This window comes from Gracilinanus agilis, chromosome 4 (assembly GCF_016433145.1).
Source record: "Gracilinanus agilis isolate LMUSP501 chromosome 4, AgileGrace, whole genome shotgun sequence".
NCBI classification, from domain to species: Eukaryota; Metazoa; Chordata; class Mammalia; order Didelphimorphia; family Didelphidae; genus Gracilinanus; species Gracilinanus agilis.
In genome coordinates, this window is record NC_058133.1 from 240,922,964 (window position 1) to 240,930,260 (window position 7,297).

A 7,297-nucleotide genomic window follows, 5' to 3' on the forward strand; every position below is an offset into this window, starting at 1 on the left:
TTAATATTTGGGTATCTTAGCCAACAAATTTTAATCTCCAGAAATCATCCTCTGACAGGAATTAATCCTTTTAGGAAATTTGATTCCTAAGTTGTTTGCAGAGATGGTATGTGATGTTTCTGTTAAAGAATATCCTTTTGCAAAGCTCACATTAATATGGCCTCTATAAATACTTGAATAACAATATTTTACAGATAAATTTCTTTATCCCAGATTCTGGAGGAAATCCAGAAAGCCCTGGGTTATATTTCCATGCTCAAGATCCAAACTTCAGTTGTGGTAAATTAATACTGTGAGCTACAAATCATCTATTACTAAACTTCACCTGCTTATCAAAGCGTGTTCCCTAACAATTTGATAATTTTCAATTATTAACCTAATAGGTTGTTTGGGGAGATGGAAACATTAATTTTACAATTTGCATTAAGTGCTGATTATGAGAACTTGCTCCAAAAGGGAAGGCAGAGAGGGAAAGCATTTCCTCATGTTCGAAGGGACACTCAGTGAGGGGGCTCCATGTACAGGCCAAAGCTGTCATTGGCTCATGCCATCATTGTGTCACTCAAGGATTAGTAGCCTTAGATGGTCAGAAGAGGTCCAGTCCAGGTTGAGCCCTAGAATTGCCTCTCCTAACCATCACAGAACATTCTCTGTCTTTAGTACTATATCACCACTGGATCCCAGAAGACTTCTCCTTCCTTAAAAGACAAGTTTTACCCATTACACCTCAGAGAAATTCTACTAAACAGCAGTCTGGAAACAATATCCATAGCTTCAAACAAGCCTTTCACATCCCTACCAGGCTGATAACTCAGTTATTCTTACATATTTTGGCAATAATTAACATATCACACTTTAGTCACAAAACCTGAATTAAAGAACAGGAGTTCTTACTATGGATTGAGTAGTTCCATAGTAAATATAAATCAGGGCTACATCATCTCCTGGTCTGTTCTTACTATGGATTGAATAGCTCCATAGTAAATATAAGGACTAAGACAAGGCCATACAGAAATCTCTTCAGGGTAACTTTCCAGAGAAATTCCAGAATTATTTGTGATTTTTCTAACATCACATTCATTAATTTTAGAAATTATCCCTAGGTCAAGGATCCAATTATAAGAGTAGAACATCTATTCTCTTTCACCTCCCTATCTGATCTCTTTCATCTCTCCTCCCTCTCTCTTTTTCCCTCAAAACCCTTTGCTTAAAAAAAACAGAATACAACTTCCATTCACTCATCACAAATCTGTATACTCAAGATATTAGATCAAGTCTTTCTTCTGTAACATACCTCTTCACTTTCTCTGACTCTGTTACCGTCATAAAAGTAAACATACCATTTGGTATCCCTTCAAATGCTAATCAATAACTCCCAAGAATTGAGACACTGTGTCTTTAGCATAGTGTTCATAAATTATAAGTTTCAGTTCATGGTACAAATTGGTAAACTGAGGTAACCACTGAGGATTGAACAAAATGTATTGTACAGTCAGGTTTACAATGAGGTTTTGCTTACATTCAAACAACACTTAAAGCACATGTTTTAGCAATAATTTACATAAAAGGCATATTTAAAGGAATATCATAAAGCATGTAGTATTACAGGGTCTGTTTCCAATTACAAGATTGGAAACCTTTTAACCACTGCAAACCTTAAAGCAAGCCTTTTGACAAGCAGGATACTTATCTATTTTCAAGACCAGGAAGTCAAATTTAATAATAAAGTTAGTCAACTTTAATACACCGAGATGAAAAACCATTTATGATAACTTTAAACCCCAAAAAACATTTTTGATCAATTTAAACACTTAAACCTATTTTTTAAACCTCTTAAGATGGTCTTCTTGAGACTATAACGTGGGCATTGTGCAGAAATGGCAGGGAACCTGTACCCCTTAACTCAGGCAGGCTGTGAACAGGGAAATTCCCTTCCCCCTTCCTGCCCTTGTGACTCTCCAGGCAAATACCATTATCCTGGGACATCCTTTAGGTTGAGATAGACAAAAGAGATACACCTCCTGGGAACACCTTGATAGCCTAAGCCCTGAGGAACTCAGACAGACGCCCCACTCATGGAATGCCTGAGTGCAAGAAGTCATGTCCACACTCTTGAAAAGGATACAAAAATCCTGGAACGAGGGCATGAGGTGGCGCAACCCCTGAAAGTTGCTCCACTCATGCTGACATGCCATGTTGTGGAGGGCAACCCCCCAGGGTTGTTCCACTCATGCTGTCTTGCTGGCCATTGATCCTATCTTACTAATAAATCTTTCTTACTTCTAAGCTAAGAGTCCTCTCATTCCTGAGAAAGGCCTCCTTCCCAAACCCAGGGGTTCACCATTTGCACCCCTATAACAACTGTCCTGCAAAAAAAACTGTTTTACAAGATATCCATGACTGTTCTATCAACTTTTAATTGCTTGAACATCTCCTTTAAACCTCTGAAGTATACAATTAAAATATACTCATCTTTAAACTCTTTAAGACCTTACTTATGTACTGTGTTGCTATATCAGTTCTTAAGTATCAATTTTTCTCCTTCTTGCGGGCAAGAAAGGGCTTATTAGCTTGTGAGCAATTTACCCTAAGGCTGCCTGGCTAGGTTTAAGTTTTTTATGACTTTAAACCTTGTCTCTTATCCCTTTTTAACAAGTGAGATCACCATAATTTAGTATTTTGCATGTATCAAAGCTTTCATAATAAATTATTCTATACAAATTTTAGTTTGAACTCCACAACTTCCAAATAACTTTAAGTCCTTTAGTAATCTTTCAGTATGTAAACAACTGAATTTCAAAGCATTTACTCTGATTCCTTTCAAACCTCTATTTAAAATAGAATAGAACCTCCAGTTTAGTTTCTTTTTACTTCAAAGCATTGCTACATAACTGATTTAATTCCATCAATATTACTCTGATTTACCATTTGTTGTATCTATTTTGCATTAGAATTCACACCTATTATTTCTTTATCCTTATTTCCTCTGGCTTCTCCTCCTTTAACATTATTACAAAAAGACAAAAGGTACTATATTTAATTGCATGTAATCCCCGTATTTGTAAGAGGGAGATTTTAGGTATTTATAGATATATATTTAAAATGTGGTCGCCAGGAATCAACAATTCAGATTGATTCCATAATTAAAATAGACCCAAGTCAGGATCGGGCTTAAGGTAGTTTATTTACAATTAGGAAGGTAAATGGTAGGGAAATAGAGAGAGGGAGAGGCTAGTCCAGGCCTGGAGAGGCCTGGATGGAGAGAGAGGGTTAAAAGGCTAATTAAACTAGGCTACAAGCCACAAGACCTTAGAAATCAGAGAGGCTATAAGCCTACTTAAGGCAGAGTTTGGAAACGCCAAGGTAGGCCAAGGAAGTCAGCCTAACTTACCCACGTGACAATTCAGAGTGGAAGCAGTCTGAGGTCTCAGCCGAGCACCTTCAGCACCAAGTCCAAAGCCAGAACTTTTTCACCAGGTTGTAACCCACATATTTAAAGAGATAGTGTCTCTCGTCATTTCCTGTGGGCCCACCTCTAATTCAAGTGGACCAATGGCAGCCTCTATACTGATTTGGACTGCCCTTTGGGCAGTCCCTTGTTCTTGATTTGATACTTATTGTCATGTGTGATTAAATTATCTCCTCTCCCTGGCTGATGGAGGTGGGGATGATATAATCTAGATGCCTAGAGTAAGTAGATTTTTGACTATGAATGGGCTAGAGTTAATTCCATTTACACAATTATATTCCTGGGCTGATCAAATTTTCCTTGTTAATTTCATACAGTTTGCATATCGTATATCCTTAACCTATTCAGGAGGAAAACTTAATTCTCTTTATAGCCTAAATGCATACATATTTTGTATTCATTCATCATTACTTTCTAACAATATGAGTCTAAATACATGTTAATCTTTAGACCTCGAATTCCTTCTTATACATTGTACACATTTTAAAAACAATTTATACAACTCTAGTCAAATACAATACTGTTTAGAAATTCCATCTTTTGCAAAATACCAAAGTCTTAGTACCTGTATTATTAAAACCCATGCACAGATTAGCCACTTTAAAAAACTTCTTGTGTGTCACATGATTACTTGCTGCTAGTTCTGATAGCATATACATTAAAAGAACATCTCATTTGAAAAATATCTAGTTTAAATCCTAGAAATAAGTTCTCAGTAACAACATTACAACTTTTTCTGAATGACTTTTACATCTACGAAGTAGCCAGTTCAGTTACTGTCCTAAAAGAATAAACATTCCCTCTCTGTGTCAGACTGGCTATCTCAAATTCACTGAAACCAAGGCTTAACAAACTTCTAACCATGAGTTTTTGTGCTCAGTAAAATCTGGTTAATATTTCACATTTAACTGACAAACAGTTACCACAATAAATAAAATTGCATTGTACCATATCAAAAATCATTAGCAATCCTCAACCCTTAAAATCAAATCTTAAGTAAAAAATGCTTCTAATTGTGGAGTAAAATATCCCTTTTCTGCTATGAATTTTTTCTCTTTTTCGCTCCTTTGGGGGCCCATCCAAAGGAAGAAAGAGGAAAAATCATTGAACAGATATTTGCTTTTGTCCTCTGCTGAGGATTTTTGACAGTAGAAAGTTCAATCTTCCATCTGCCCCTCTTTTTTGTAAGTGTCCAATTTAAGAATACATAGAGACCAGACCATGACAAAGACAACAATAAACAGAAATATACAACTATGTGACAAGCATGATTTAAAAGGAAAAAATCATTGCCTTAGGATCCATATTTAAAAAGAAATATTTGCAGTGAGAAAACTCATTAAAACAGTTTCAGCACACTGCCCCTTTAACTGAGGAAGCTATGCTGAGCTCAGGTACTGTGATCTGATTGGCCGAGCTGACTTCCTTCTCCCCTAACTTTCCCTGTGCTTTACACACTGATAGATCTGACCTGTCTCTCTTTTTGGCTGTGATTTCTAACAAAATGCTCTTAGACAAAACTGCTATCTGTTCCCAGTGGAGATTGGAAGTGAGTCACACAAAACAACACAGACTCAACAGAAATCTACAGGACATACTTTCTCACACATTCATACACCTTTGTCTCTTCCAGTGTGTCCACTGGTGCTATCTCAACTTACTGGGGAACTCTAACCCACCAAACCAGAAACTCAAACCCCACAAAGTACCTCCAAGGGGGACTTCTAACCCGCTGGACCAGGGACTTGAACTCCATACAAGGGCCTCCAACCCATGCAAGTGCCTATTAAATCTCTAGGACTAGAACCCTGGGAACAACTTCTTACAGTGGAGATTCCAACCCCACAAGTTACCTCTAAATTTCTGGCCAATTAAGTTGTAGGACTCCCCCGGTCAAGACTCCCATGCCAGGCAGAGCTCCTCCCTCCCTTCGGCTTTACTAGGAATGTTTTCAGAGGGTCTGTCTGTGTTCTGGTTTGGCAATAGGCTTTTCCTGTATAAACCCTGGGACTGGAGGGGCAAGCCAGCCACTTAGCCTTACACCACGAACCTTCAAGACCTCTTCCCCCTGTCCCCGGCACAAGCCGTGGATTGGAGCCCACCAGACCTAAGCAGCCTCAGCAGCAAGGATCCTAGGGGAATTCCCAATTGGTCCCACTGCTGGTCAGAACTCGATTATTCCTGTGGGATCCCAGACGAGCCCCCATATGATGTGCCTAGAGAATTATCCCAGTAATTGAGTCAATCACCATTTCTATATCACGACCCTCTGGGAGTTAACTTGTATTGGCTTGTGATAACTTAAATAGCCATGAGAAACTAAAAAACTCAGAATGGAGAAGCACATGGAAGGTTAGGACTGGGATTCAGCTTCTTCGAGTAGTAATTGTAGTAGATCCCACTTCACCATTACATCTCTTTTCGTGAGAAAGAAGTGAAGAGTGTTATGATGCTGGTCTTCTATGTTGGACACTGCCCAAGTAGTTGTAGTAGGCCTTATATTTTGGACAGCTAAATGATTCAGAGGATAGAGCATCTGGCCTGGAGTCAGGAAGACCTGAGTTCAACTCCAACCTCAGATGCTTACTAGCTGTATGACCCTGGACAAGTTAATTAATCCTGTTTGCCTCTGTTTCTCTGTTTCCTCATCCAGTTTCCTCATCCAAGAAAACCTTAAATGGGGTCATGAATCCTCTGACACAACTAAAACAACTGAAGAACAATAAAGCCCCTAAGAAAAAACAAATATGTTACCTGGATAAGTAAGACATTAAGCTATTTAGATCCCAGTATCATCTTGCCATTGATTAGTTTGTCAGGTATAATAATTTCCTAAAGAAATGGGAACCAAGTGATTGAATAGTAGAAAGATAATTGGCTCAGGGGTTTAAGAAGGCTTAATTCTAGTTTCTTGGCTCTGGACAAGTCACTTCTCTTTTCTGGGGTCCAGTTTTCTGAGCTGTAAAATGAAAGGTTGAACTTGTATAAGATTGTTTTTAAAGTTTTTTCTAGGTTTGATTTTACATTTCTGCGAAATCATTTATATAGAACATTTATAATTTTATCAGTTAGCATACTTAACCTGGCTAGGGGAGCACCATAATCAGGAAAGTAGTTTTCCCTGGGAGATGCTCAGCCATTGGGAGCTGCCTGTGTTGACTACTGCAGTTTTTCTATGTTCTATAAACTCAGCTGTAGAATTTGTGGTAGTGGGGACTACATTGATGCTCTCCTTGTCTTCTCTGTGCTACTTAAGAACAAAAAGAGAAAGAGTCCTGCCCATGCACAAATTTGGGTCTGCCATATTATCTCTCAAAACCTTTGCTTTCCAAGGAGTTCTTGCCTAGGTAATTGCCCTTTGACCCTCCACCCTCCAACCTTCAATACCAACCATTCTTCCTAGTCCATCAATTGCTTACTTACTAACATCTTTCCATCAAAAAGTTTTCCCAACACTCCCATGAAACACAAAAGCAAAGAAACCCTACAAAAATAAAATAAAAAAAGATTTTTAATTGCATGAAGCATGATCTGTAAAAAGTTTACTAGCTCTTTGATAATATTAATTATCCAGCCTGCCAGTAACAAAAGCCAGCCCCAAAATGTCATTAATCCTGTTTGATCCAACAATTTCATACCCTGGAGAGATAGTTTTGGAGTTTTAAAATCAAACAGTTCTTGGGGGCAAAAGGGAACCATTTTTCAAAAAATATCCCAATTCAAATAGTAGTTTTCCACAGTAATAAGTAGCAGAGCTAGGGTTTAACCTAGGTCTTTTGATCTAAAATTCAACATTCTTTCTATTGCACCACACTACATTCTATTACC

At 38.0% G+C, this 7,297-nt stretch overlaps 1 non-coding gene across 1 annotated transcript; it reads left to right on the forward strand.

The window, feature by feature from the left end:
- Positions 1 to 6,542: 6,542 nt before the first annotated feature.
- Positions 6,543 to 6,705, forward strand: LOC123248225. The gene has a single exon (XR_006506296.1). It is a non-coding gene; the product is annotated as a U1 spliceosomal RNA (small nuclear RNA).
- The last annotated feature ends 592 nt before the right edge of the window (positions 6,706 to 7,297 follow it).